Here is a 14,579-nt window from a genome sequence, read left to right on the forward strand (position 1 = left end):
CTCAGCCTCGAGCTCCCATCGCCTGGGAGTGGGCTTAGTTATCTCCACAGTCCTTTCCAGATCTACCAGTGTATGACTCCAACTGGGATGAAGCCACTTCTCCCCCTTTGGCAAAGAATAACTGGTCTGCTTGAAGCCCTGATGCTGAGCTTCCGTGAGCTCCCAAAGACACACGCACACCCACGCACACTCATACCCTCACACACACTTTCACAACACATACACACTCACAATCTCATATACACACACTCATATACACATACACTCACATACATACAGTCACATATGTTCACATACACAAACACATACACATACTATCACACACTCAAATGCACATACACCGTCACACAAACTCCCCCTTTCTCTCGCTCTCTGTCTCTCACTGTTCTCCAGATGACAGTTTAGAACCACCTGACGTATCCCATGCCCGGGCAGGAGGCTGCCCTGCTGACCCTGGTCCGGCTGCACCCCTGCATCCCTCTGCACACAGCCCCGCTGTACTACCCTCACAGCTTAGGCAACCTTGTCCAACCACAGCCACGGAGACCCCATTGACAGAACCGTCCGGAGTGCCCTGAGCCACAGATGGGACAACCTTCTCAGGGGTAAAATTTGCAACATGTGGTCTTACTTCAGGATGGAATGTTTGCTAACAGGATGCTTCATGATATAAATATGCAACTCACCACTTCTTGACTATGTAAGTGTCTACATGTCAGAGATGCCAAGAGCTTAACACACCTTATTTCATGGAGCTTTCACAACAACCACGTGAGAAAATTTGCAGCTCTCAACCCAAATGTGTTCATCTCCAACCTGCAAGTGCCACAGTGCTAAGCTCTGTGCTGCGCCAGCTTGTGGCAGATCTGGCCAACTGCTGAATCCACCCAAAATCGCTTCTGTCAATGCTGTCATCCAAATCTTAACAATGATCATGAGAACGAGGAGGAGGAGGAAGAAAAGGAGGAGACAAGGCACTGACCTGCCAGGGGACCTCAGCCTGCTGCCCACGCTCCCTGCGGGTCGCCAGCCTCACATGCACCAGCACTGCTGGGTAAGATCACACGGGCAAATGCAAAGAATGTCCTACCAAACTCCATCTGGGGCCCCATCTAACCTCAGTCCACTCCATCTGCGACCATCATCAGATGGAAGTCTTTCAGATGGAAGATGATGTGAGTCTGCCGTGGCTTGTTCCTGGGGAGCCAGCCATGCCAGCTCTTTTTTTTTTTTTTTTTTTTTTTTTTTTTTGCGGTACGCGGGCCTCTCACTGTTGTGGCCTCTCCCGTTGCGGAGCACAGGCTCCGGATGCGCAGGCTCAGCGGCCATGGCTCACGGGCCCAGCCGCTCCGTGGCATGTGGGATCTTCCCGGACAGGGGCACGAACCCGTGTCCCCCGCATCAGCAGGCGGACTCTCAACCACTGCGCCACCAGGGAAGCCCCGCCCTGCCAGCTCTTAATGCTCATCTCCTCTTGTCGAGAGATCACAGGCTCTCTCCCATCAGACTTTGAGTCTCATCCAGCTCCAGGCTACATGCACCTCTGCCATGGTCCTCAACTCCTCTCAGGTGACCTCTGCAGATGTGTGAGGGCAGCTCTGGGTCACTCCTGGCCCTGGACAGTTAGTTCTGGGTCAGGAGACCACATGCACAGCTGCTCAGGGCTGCCTCTGTCCCCCTTTCCTACATGGACCTACCAACGCCCTTTGCAACTGGAGGCTGGTTCTCTGTCCAGACAATCGCTGGGCAAAGCAGAGCTGCTCCCTCCTCTTTCTCCCTCCACAGACACCAGCAGTTCTGGCAGCGAGTGGATCTATGCAGCCCTTGTTCTTTTGCTCCCATCCGGTATTAAAAGACCGTTGCTGTCCTCCACTCCCCTCAATAGCCTCAGTTCATTCTGGGCTCTCACCCCCTGACACTATTTACTCATCCTTGGCGCTCTATTGTGTGTGTCCTGAGAAGGGACTCTTCTTGTCTTCCTTGGTTCTTTCAGTCTGAGCTCAGCAAGACAACCCTCTGAGTCATACAGACATCCTTCAGTACCACCCATAGTCTTCCTATTGAAAGAACCTGATTTCAATTCCAGGCTCTGAACCTTTTCCCAGCCCTCAGATGATCTTGGCAACCTTCTGAAACTGAGCTCCCCAAGTCAACAGGGTGTCTGACCATGTCCAATCTTCCCTATCAATGGGGATACTTCTGCCTCAGGGTTCAGTCCTCCTGGGCCACCAACCATGATTCTACTGACCAAAACATGAAGTTCTCTGAGAAACGATCCCTCACCCACCCCATAGCATAAAAGCACTTGTTTCTCTGTTTAGTATCTATTCCTAGATAATAGGAATCATTGCTTCATCTGAGAAGCACTGGCCACATTCTACCTTTCTGTTCAGGTTCTAACCAGGCCGTCCCAGGAACCTTCCAGCCTCACATCCACATAGAGGTTAAGTGTGTGGGTTCTAGGGTCAGAATGCCGGGATCAAATATAGCTCTGCTCTTACCAATCACATGACCTTGGGCAAGGTGCTGATCTTCTCCCTGCCTCTGATTTCTCATCATGGATCACCTTGGTGCCCACTTCATCAGGTGGTTGTGAAGATTATAATGGATTAACATGTCTAGAGTGCTAAAGAGCCTGGCTCAATAAATGTTAGGTAGCATCAATTTATTATCGCACTAGTTCTGAAGCTTAGAGACAGCCTCAGGGTTGCCTACCCTCCATTCATGCCCCTCCAGGGACCAGCGCACAAGAGTGTTTAACAAGTCACCAAATGGCCTGGGCAGTTTCCTCCTCCCCCCTCCATTTACAGTAGAACTCTTTGCAAACAACTGAACGACAGCATGTTACTGAGATGTCTGCAGATACTTACCACCCCAAGTCAGCTGGTCAGCCTCCAGCTGTCCCAAGCTGCAGCTCGGAAATTAGGTCTTATTTAGTGACACCATCTACACCAACGGTGCCTTCCTGTGCTGCCTTCCTCTTCAGCTAAAACAAATGAGAACAGAAAAAAATCTCCTGTGCCCCAATTCTCTGGTTTCCCCAGACTCTGGAGATGCTTCTCACACCTTTTTGGAAGATGTCTAAGGATAATCATCCATCTACCTCTTCTACATGTGGATTGTGAGGTGCCAGGAAAACACACGTTTTCTAGACATCCTCCTAGCCATAGAACCCCGAGAAAACGAAAAATTGCAGAGTTGTCCAGGCCTTCCTGGAGGCTGGCTGGTTGTGCCATGAGGTGGGAAAGAGGACTTCCCAGCCAGCCCTCGAAGGCTCCATGTCCATCTATGCCCACATCCCTCTAGCAGCAATGCCTGCTATGTCCAAGCAAAACCAAATGCAGGATTCTCAGGATGTAGCCAGCTCCCAGGCCCACTGTGAGGTCAGCTGTGGCCCTAACACAGCTTGGCCACATGGCCCAATTCCTGTGGCAGCCTTCAGAGGAAAAGGCCATGGTTTGTACAACGGACTACTCAGCCAGACTCTACAATAGCATCATTAGCCAGAAAGAAGAGATGCAGCCTATTGAGGAAGGAAAAAAAAAATCTAAAAGCACTGCAGCTCAAGACTTAGCCTTGAATCAAAAAAAAAAAAAAAAAAAAAGATGTGATCATCTGTTTTACAGACACGTCGTCACCTCCTATTTTTTGAAAAAGATATCTGCTAAGCAAAGCAGGCAGGATGGTTCTAAATCATTGGAAAAGCATCCCCCTCCCACTCCCCTCCCAAAATTCAAATACCTGGGAAGTCAGCGGTTAAATGATATGAAAGACCATTTAACTCTTCAGTCCAGAGAACAGTCTCCCAACTCAAAGTGCCACGCTCATACCTATGAACGTGCCCAACGTTCTTTGATACAAAGTGGGAAAAAATTTCTTTCAATAAACACACTGAAATCCTCTTCCATCATTTTTAATTTTGGTTCAATTCTGTGTGATTTACCTATTGACAAATTTCCTTTTGCATATCAACCAAAAAGTTAAAGAAGCGGAATTATCACTAAAAATCATAACAAACGCAAAGGACAGGTGAAGTTAATTATAAGAACAAAAAGCTTCAAGTGTTGGGCAGGAATTAGCAGCTTGAAAACCAAACAAGTTTTCTTTTTCCAACTTAATATATATATATATATATATTATGTATGTGTAGGTGCGTGTTTGAACATACAGCTATACATGACATAAGAATACCATCAAATAATGAAATCACGTCTCCCTGAGAAGATTATATTTTTAAGAAGCAAAATATTGCTTTGCTATTCAATACTTTCTACTTTATTTCTCACAAATGAACCGCATTTGTTTTTCTGTATTTCTTCACTTAGTATGTATCTAAGACAATCTTTGATATGATGATGAAACATTTTCACTGTGTACACAGAAACACTAATTTCCAATACCACAATAATTGTTATAAAAAGTCTGGGGCCTCCCTGGTGGCGCAGTGGTTGAGAGTCCGCCTGCCGATGCAGGGGATACGGGTTCGTGCCCCGGTCTGGGAGGACCCCATATGCCGCGGAGCGGCTGGGCCTGTGAGCCGTGGCCGCTGGGCCTGCGCGTCCGGAGCCTGTGCTCCGCAACGGGAGAGGTCACAACAGTGAGAGGTCCGCATACCACAAAAAGAAAAAAAAAAAAAAAGTCTGAATCAGTTAACAGTAATTATGGAACCTAATTTTTGCACACCACCAGCATTGACAAGTATATACTTTAGAAATTTATAGTTAATTTCTTATTTCAACTGTCACCCAAATGTTTCACATGCAAAGCCCTGGCCTATTGTCTTCCCACAGCTGCTCTCTGAGTCCCACCCTCATTCTCCCTACCAACCTAGCCTTGCACTGCCTCCACAGAAGGATGGTGTGGGCCCCCATGTTCCCTAAATGATCCTGCAAGATTTAGCTTCCTGGTGCTGTCTGTGTCTGTAACTAAAGGCAAAATGCCAAGAAAAGGATTCATTCAATGCCTTGTCTCGAAAGCCAAGTATGTCTTTCAGCTCACCCTGAAAACTCAGAGATTTACGACTTGATCTTTCATGTATTTTTCCCACAACAGGCACTGAACAGGTTACATGCCCAGATCTTTGGATATAATCTGTTGGAGAAAGGATCTAGGGCAAATGCATCGTTCTTACCCCCTGCCCAGTACAAGCCCTGGCTGAGAATAACGGAGCGGCACAGGGTGGGTGAATGGATGAATTAAAAGAATTGCAGCCGAAAAAAGTTGACCTAGCGGAAAAAACAAAAATCCAAGGTGGAATTCTTGATGGCGAGAAGGAAAAAGGGAAGAAGGGGGGAGGAGAGAGAGAGACAGGGAGAGAAGAAGAAGAAAAAACAGAGAAAGGGAAGGACAGGGGACGCAAGTAATAAAAAGATGGGTAGGAAAAAGTGAGACAGATGAGAGAAAAATACAGAAGAGGCAAGGAGACAAAAGACAGAGGCAGAGGGCAGGGACAGGAGTAGCACGGGAGGAAAAAAAAAAGAGGAACGATGGAGAAAGCCACGCTGGCAGAGGGAAGAGAAGAACCGGGCAGTCAAGGGCAGGACTGAGAAGCTGCCCTGGGGAAAAGCCAGTAGAAATGAGATGACTCCCGACCCCCACGCCCACTCGCGGGTCCGTCCCGGGGGGCAGGACAGCGCGTCTCACCTCGGCTCTCGCGCGGCGCTGGGCGCTGGGGACGCGCTGGCAGCCCCGGCCGCCTCCAGGTCGGGGGAGTGACACGCGCGTCGGAACTTGGCGCGCGAGCCCTGGGGGGCCGGCCAGACCCCGCCTTCCCGGGCTGCCCCCGCCTCTGGGGCGGGGCCTCGGGCACCGCCCAGTTCCTAGGGGTCCGCGGGCCTTGGGGGAGGGGCCTGTGAGTGGGCTGAATCCGCAGAAAGGGGCGCCTAGGAGACCCGCTTCCCGGGCACCGCCCGCAGCAGATCTGGACGCCGGCGTGCACGCCGGCTGCGCGCCCACTCGGCTGGGCCCGGCCCTCCCGCGAGTCCAGCTCCGCAAACCCCGGCCCGCCGTCCCCGCTGGTTCAGGCCTTGCCCCGCGCCTCCCAGGTGCGGGACTGAGGAGGGTGCCCTGGCGCGGACCTGCCTTTGGAGGTGGCCCTCGGGCCACGGCGGAGGCTGCACTTGCCGCTGCTCACTCGCCCTGTGCGCCGCGACTTCTACCCTCTTGGGTCTCAGGGACCCGGGCAACAGCCTGGTTGTCAGTGCAGGTGTTCCGTGTCCTGCGACTGCGGATCCTCCGTGCTGCCCAGAGACCCCATCAGCGCGTTGGACTCTCCGTCCGCCTCCAGGCTGAGCGGCCACGCACGCTCCATCTTTGTGGAGCACTGAGAAACTTCCAGACTTCACTGGAGCTGATCCTCGGCCTTTCAGCCTTTCTTTTCCTGAGCCTCCTCAGTTCTGAAATGGCAGCATTGTGCCAGATAATGGTGAGTTCTGTGACTTGACAGAATGCCAAGGTGTCCGGGAACTTAACTACCCATGGAGGGAGGGACAGGTCAGGGCCTAAAGGGTGGGGACAGGAGGGAATGCCTTCTAAGTGACTACATTCATGCCAGGCCTTGGACTACCTAGGACATTTCCCTGTAGTGAGGGTGAGAGGAGATAGGAGTGGGGTCTCAGGTAACCAGCATTGTTGCAGTGGCAGCCAGGTGTACGAGTCACATTGTTTGAGCCCGGAAGAGGGGCAGAGCAGGCTAGATAGGGGAAGAGGGAATCCTTGAGGAACTGAGAGGGAGCCCTGAGTCCCCGCTCCTTCCTTCCTTCCTTCCTTCAGTCACTCCGTAACTGCTCTGGATGCCCCTGAGAGGAGAGGGTGTGGAGACATAAGGAGACAAAGCTCTGTGCTTTTCCCAAAGGGTTGGGAGCATATAGTACACAGATAAGACTGTAAAGGAACAAAATGATGATGAGTCTGAGGTGGGCAAAATGAGATTCAGAACAGACAGTAAAGCTCTGAGTAACGGTCCCCAAAACAAACATTTTCTTCTGTGAAGAGAACCCGTTAATGAATAAGGACATGAGAGATCAAATCCCAAATGTACAGCTCACTCAGCCTTAGTGAAATTATAGAATGTCTAGGACAAACCTTGAAAATAATCTGTCCACGTAGAATCCTGTATCTAACTGAACTGTTATTCAAGAATGAACACAAAACAGAGATCTTTTCGGAGGTACAAAGCCTAAGTTGAACACCCTCACAACCTTGGTGAAGGAACCACTAAAGAATGTATTTCAGAAGGAAGGAAACTGAACCCAGAGGAAAGGAGAGAGTGTCAAGAAACCATGACTGGAAGTCCAAGATCAAGGTGTCAGCAGGGTTGGTTTCTGATGAGACCTCTCTTCCTGGATTTTGGTGGCCCCCTTCCTTCTGTGTCCCCCACTGCCTTTTCACTGTGACTGTGTGAAGGACAGCACTGGTGTCTCTTCCTTTTCTTAGGAGGACACTAGACCTATAGGATTAGGGCCTAACACTTATGACCTCACTTAACCGTAATCATCTCCTGAAAGGCCTGACGTCCAAGTGCAATAACATTAAGGATTAGGGCTCAATATATGAATTTGGGAGGAAGGGCACAATTCAGTCCATAGCATTCAGTAAATATTAAATAAATTGTATCAGTAGTTTAAAGACTTTACACCAAGAAAACACCAGATATAGGAGATGTCCTACCAAATATTCAAGAAGCAGACTATTGTGATCACATTCAAAGTCTTCCCAAAGACAACATAAAACACTCCCAAGTGCAGTTCAGGAGGCTAGTCTTACGTAATATCAAATCCAGATAAGAGTAGCACAAAAATAGGAAATTACAGGCCAACCTCTCTCCTGAGCATAGGCCACAAAATCTAAACTAATACTAAATTCAATCCAGCAGTGTTTAAAACATATCATGGCCAATTTGGGTCTATTTACAATATGTTAATATTGTTTCAGATGCATTCATTTAATTAGCCATATTAATAGATTACTGGAGAAAAATATATACTTCTCACAAAACATACAGAAAATTTGAGATAAAATTCAGGACTTGTTCATGATATCTAGCACACCAAGAATATTAGTGAAATACCCTTATCTGATAAAGGATTTCTACCAAAAGCTTTCAATAAATATCATTCTTAACGGTGATGTGTTAGAGGCATTCTCTTTAAAATCAAGAATGCCTCCATCATAGCTCTAGTCGTTGAAGAAGTAATCAAGACAGTGTTTTTTAATTTTTATTTTTATACTGACCCAATGGATTTTACAGTTAAATTTTTAGAATAAGAGAGCTTAGCAAGTTGAGTGAATATATCAACCAATAAATACATTGCTTCCCAATACCAATAAACAGTTTAAAACTCTATTTCAAAATGCCATTTACACTAGCAGCAAAAATATAAGGTATTTAGAGAAGGCACTTACAAAAGAAGTGAAGATCTTCATAGGGAAATAGAAATGAAAAGCATTGAAAAAGACCTAAATAAATGAAGACAGTGCCATGTTCACTGATAAGAGGACTCCTGATTGCAGATTCAAATCCCTCCAAAGGTATCTGTTTATATGTTGATATCATAAACAAATATCAAGAGGGTTTTGGTGGAGTGGAGACTTGAAGAGTTGATTCTAAAATTTGCATGAACGAGCAAATGGCCAACAAGTACCCTAAGAAAAATTAGGTGGGTGATTTACCCTGTACTATCAAGGCTTGCTGTAGCACTCTGCGTATGTTAGGTTCGGTAACTGAACACCATGTGTATCAGGTTCTACTGGGTTATCTTCAGTAACAAAACCCACCAAATCTAATCAGCTGAAAGCACAAACTTTATTTCCCGCTTGTATATCTCACTCTCCCACATATACATGTCCATCCCAGGTTCCCAAGAGGGACCAGCACATCGCAGTTACTCAGCTACCAGGCTGTTGGATTCACCTGAGTCACACCTGGATTCTTAAAGATTCTGTCCAGAAGTGGCACGTGTAACTTCTATTAACGTTTCCTTGGTGGAATCAAGTCCAAGCCTGCCATGAGTGTGGCAGGGAAGCGGTCCTCCTCTGCAAGAGGAAGGGACAGTGAGGAACAGTAATACAGTTGTTCACACAATAATTTAGACAGTGTGGTTTCAACACTTTCAATGTAAACCAATAGACGGATAAAGACAATGGAACAGAGAGCACAGAACCAGGCCCACAACTATATGGAATTTGAAACACATCAGAGGTGACATAGAAATCATGAAGGAAAAAATGGGATAGACAACAAATGATGCTGGGACAGTTTCCTCTAAATATGGGAAACATGAAATCAGATCCCTGGCAAGAATCAGACTTATAAATTAATTCCAGATGGATTCAAGACACCAGTGTGAACTCTTTAAAACTTTTAAGATAGAAAAACCTAATACAGGCTTCCGGGTAAGATGGCGGAAGACTAAGACGCGGAGATCACCTTCCTCCCCACGGATACACCAGATATACAGCTACACGTGGAACAACTCCTACAGAACACCTACTGAACGCTGGCAGAAGACCCCAGACATCCCAAAAGGCAAGAAACCCCCCACATACCTGGGTAGGGCAAAGCGGAGAGATCCCCACACAGAGGATCAGTGCCGAGCGGCACTCACCAGCCCGAGAGGCTTGTCTGCTCGCCCGCCGGGGCGCGCGGCGCTGGAAGCTGAGGCTCGGGCTTCAGTCAGAGCGCAGGGAGAGGACTGGGGCTGGCGGCGAGAACTCAGCCTGAAGGGAGCTAATGTGCCACAGCTAGCCGGGAGGGAGTCCGGGAAAACTCTGGAGCTGCCGAAGAGGCAAGAGACTTTTTCTTCCCTCTTGGTTTCCTGGTGCGCGAGGAGAGGAGATTAAGAGCGCTGCTTAAAGGGGCTCCACAGACGGGCGCAAGTCACGACTGAAAGCGCGGAGCCAAGTGACGGGCGTGGGACGCTGGGGCTGCTGCTGCCGCCGCCAAGAAGCCTGTGTGCGAGCGCAGGTCATTGTCCACACAGCCCTTCCGGGAGCCTGTGCAGCCCGCCACTGCCGGGGTCCCGGGATCCAGGGGCAGCTTCCCTGGGAGAACGCACGGCGCGCCTCGGGCTGGTGCAACGTCACGCCGACCTCTGCCGCTGCAGGCTCGCCCCGCACTCCGTGCCCCTCCGTTCCCCTCCGTCCCGCCCGGCCTGAGTGAGCCAGAGTCCCCGAAGAGGCTGCTCCTTTAACCCTGTCCTGTCTGAGCGAAGAAGAGACGCCCTCCGGCGACCTACACGCAGAGGCGGGGCCAAATCCAAAGCTGAGACCCAGGAGCTGTGAGAACAAAGTAGAGAAAGGGAAACCTCTCCCAGCAGCCTCAGAAGCAGCGGATTAAAGCTCCACAATCAACTTGATGTACCCTGCATCTGTGGAATACATGAATAGACAACACATCATCCCAAATTGAGGAGCCCGGAGTCAGTGCTGTGCCTCTGAGGTGGGAGAGCCAACTTCAGGACACTGGTCCACAAGAGACCTCCCAGCTCCACATAATATCAAACGGCAAAAATCTTCCAGAGATCTCCATCTCAACACCAGCACCCAGCTTCACTCAACGATCAGCAAGCTACAGTGCTGGACACCCTATGCCAAACAACTAGCAAGACAGGAACACAATGCCACCCATTAGCAGAGAGGTGGCCTAAAATCATAAAAAGTCCGCAGACACCCCAAAACACACCACCAGACGTGGACCTGCCCACCAGAAAGACAAGATCCAGCCTCATCCACCAGAACACAGGCACTAGTCCCCTCCACCAGGAAGCCTACACAACCCGCTAAACCAACCTTAGCCACTGGGGACAGACACCAAAAACAACGGGAACTACGAACCTGCAGCCTGCAAAAAGGAGACCCCAAACACAGTAACATAAGCAAAATGAGAAGACAGAAAAACACACAGCAGGAGAAGGAGCAAGATAAAAACCCACCAGATCTAACAAATGAAGAGGTAATAGGCAGTCTACCTGAAAAAGAATTCAGAATAATGATGGTAAAGATGATCCAAGATTCTATTTCCCAGATCCAAAATCTTGGAAACAGAATAGACAAAATGCAAGAAACAGTTAACAAGGACCTAGAAGAACTAAAGATGAATCAAGCATCGATTAAAAACACAATACATGAAATAAAAAATACTCTAGATGGGATCAATAGCAGAATAACTGAGGCAGAAGAACGGATAAGTGAGGTGGAAGATAAAATAGTGGAAATAACTGCTGCAGAGCAAAATAAAGAAAAAAGAATGAAAAGAACAGAGGACAGTCTCAGAGACCTCTGGGACAACATTAAACGCACCAACATTCGAATTATAGGGGTTCCAGAAGAAGAAGAGAAAAAGAAAGGGACTGAGAAAATATTTGAAGAGATTATAGTTGAAAACTTCCCTAATATGGGAAAGGAAAGAGTTAATCAAGTCCAGGAAGCACAGAGAGTCCCATACAGAATAAATCCAAGGAGAAATACGCCAAGACACATATTAATCAAACTGTCAAAAATTAAACACAAAGAAATCATATTAAAAGCAGCAAGGCAAAAACAACAAATAACACACAAGGGAATCCCCATCAGGATAACAGCTGATCTCTCAGCAGAAACTCTACAAGCCAGAAGGGAGTGGCAGGACATAATTAAAGTGATGAAGGAGAAAAACCTGCAACCAAGATTACTCTACCCAGCAAGGATCTCATTCAGATTTGATGGAGAAATTAAAACGTTTACAGACAAGCAAAAGCTGAGAGAGTTCAGCACCACCAAACCAGCTTTACAACAAATGCTAAAGGAACTTCTCTAGGCAAGAAACACAACAGAAGGAAAAGACCTACAATAACGAACCCAAAACAATTAAGAAAATGGGAACAGGAACATACATATCGATAATTACCTTAAATGTAAATGGACTAAATGCTCCCACCAAAAGATACAGATTGGCTGAATGGATACAAAAACAAGAACCATATATATGCTGTCTACAAGAGACCCACTTCAGACCTACAGACACATACAGACTGAAAGTAAGGGGATGGAAAAAGATATTCCATGCAAATGGAAACCAAAAGAAAGCTGGAGTAGCAATTCTCATATCAGACAAAATAGACTTTAAAATAAAGACTACTAGAAGAGACAAAGAAGGACACTACATAATGATCAAGGGATCGATCCAAGAAGAAGATATAACAATTGTAAATATTTATGCACCCAACATAGGAGCACCTCAATACATAAGGCAAATACTAACAGCCATAAAAGGGGAAATCGACAGTATCACACTCATAGTAGGGGACTTTAACACCCCACTTTCACCAATGGACAGATCATCCAAAATGAAAATAAATAAGGAAACACAAGCTTTAAATGATACATTAAACAAGATGGACTTAATTGATATTTATAGGACATTCCATCCAAAAACATCAGAGTACACATTTTTCTCAAGTGCTCATGGAACATTCTCCAGGATAGATCATATCTTGGGTCACAAATCAAGCCTTGGTAAATTTAAGAAAATTGAAATTGTATCAAGTATCTTTTCCGACCACAATGCTATGAGACTAGGTATCAATTACAGGAAAAGAGCTGTAAAAAATACAAACACAAGGAGGCTAAACAATACACTACTTAATAACGAAGTGATCACTGAAGAAATCAAAGAGGAAATTAAAAAATACCTAGAAACAAATGACAATGGAGACACGACGACCCAAAACCTATGGGATGCAGCAAAAGCAGTTCTAAGAGGGAAGTTTATAGCAATACAATCCCACCTTAAGAAACAGGAAACATCTCGAATAAACAACCTAACCTTGCACCTAAAGCAATTAGAGAAAGAAGAACTAAAACATCCCAAAGTTAGCAGAAGGAAAGAAATCATAAAAATCAGATCAGAAATAAATGAAAAAGAAATGAAGGAAACGACAGCAAAGATCAATAAAACTAAAAGCTGGTTCTTTGAGAAGATAAACAAAATTGATAAACCATTAGCCAGACTCATCAAGAAAAGAAGGGAGAAGACTCAAATCAATAGAATTAGAAATGAAAAAGGAGAAGTAACAACTGACACTGCAGAAATACAAAAGATCATGAGAGATTACTATAAGCAACTCTATGCCAATAAAATGGACAACCTGGAAGAGATGGACAAATTCTTAGAAATGCACAAGCTGCCAAGACTGAATCAGGAAGAAATAGAAAATATGAACAGACCAATCACAAGCACTGAAATTGAAACTGTGATTAAAAATCTTACAACGAACAAAAGCCCAGGACCAGATGGCTTCACAGGCGAATTCTATCAAGCATTTAGAGAAGAGCTAACACCTATCCTTCTGAAACTCTTCCAAAATATAGCAGAGGGAGGAACACTCCCAAACTCATTCTACGAGGCCACCATCACCTTGATACCAAAACCAGACAAGGATGTCACAAAGAAAGAAAACTACAGGCCAATATCACTGATGAACATAGATGCAAAAACCCTCAACAAAATACTAGCAAACAGAATCCAACAGCACATTAAAAGGATCATACACCATGATCAAGTGGGGTTTATTCCAGGAATGCAAGGATTCTTCAATATACGCAAATCAATCAATGTGATACACCATATTAACAAACTGAAGGAGAAAAACCATATGATCATCTCAATAGATGCAGAGAAAGCTTTCGACAAAATTCAACACCCATTTATGATAAAAACCCTGCAGGCATAGAGTAGGCATAGAGGGAACTTTCCTCAACATAATAAAGGCCATATATGACAAACCCCCAGCCAGCATTGTCCTCAATGGTGAAACACTGAAACCATTTCCACTAAGATCAGGAACAAGACAAGGTTGCCCACTCTCACCACTCTTATTCAACCTAGTTTTGGAAGTTTTAGCCACAGCAATCAGAGAATAAAAGGAAATAAAAGGAATCCAAATTGGAAAAGAAGAAGTAAAGCTGTCACTGTTTGCAGATGACATGATACTATACATAGAGAATCCTAAAGATGCTACCAGAAAACTACTAGAGGTAATCAATGAATTTGGTAAAGTTGCAGGATACAAAATTAATGCACAGAAATCTCTGGCGTTCCTATATACTAATGATGAAAAATCTGAAAGTGAAATCAAGGAAACACTCCCATTTACCATTGCAACAAAAAGAATAAAATATCTAGGAATAAACCTACCTAAGGAGACAAAAGACCTGTATGCAGAGAATTATAAGACACTGATGAAAGAAATTAAAGATGATACAAATAGATGGAGAGATGTACCATGTTCTTGGATTGGAAGAATCAACATTGTGAAAATGACTCTACTACCCAAAGCAATCTACAGATTCAATGCAATCCCTATCAAACTACCACTGGCATTTTTCAGAGAACTAGAACAAAAAATTTCACAATTTGTATGGAAACACAAAAGACCCCGAATAGCCAAAGCAATCTTGAGAACGAAAAATGGAGCTGGAGGAATCAGGCTCCCTGACTTCAGACTATACTACAGAGCTACAGTAATCAAGACAGTATGGTACTGGCACAAAAACAGAAAGATAGATCAATGGAACAGGATAGAAAGCCCAGAGTTAAACCC

The sequence above is a fragment of the Mesoplodon bidens genome (assembly GCF_964165515.1).
Source record: "Mesoplodon bidens genome assembly, chromosome: 1".
Lineage (NCBI taxonomy): Eukaryota > Metazoa > Chordata > Mammalia > Artiodactyla > Ziphiidae > Mesoplodon > Mesoplodon bidens.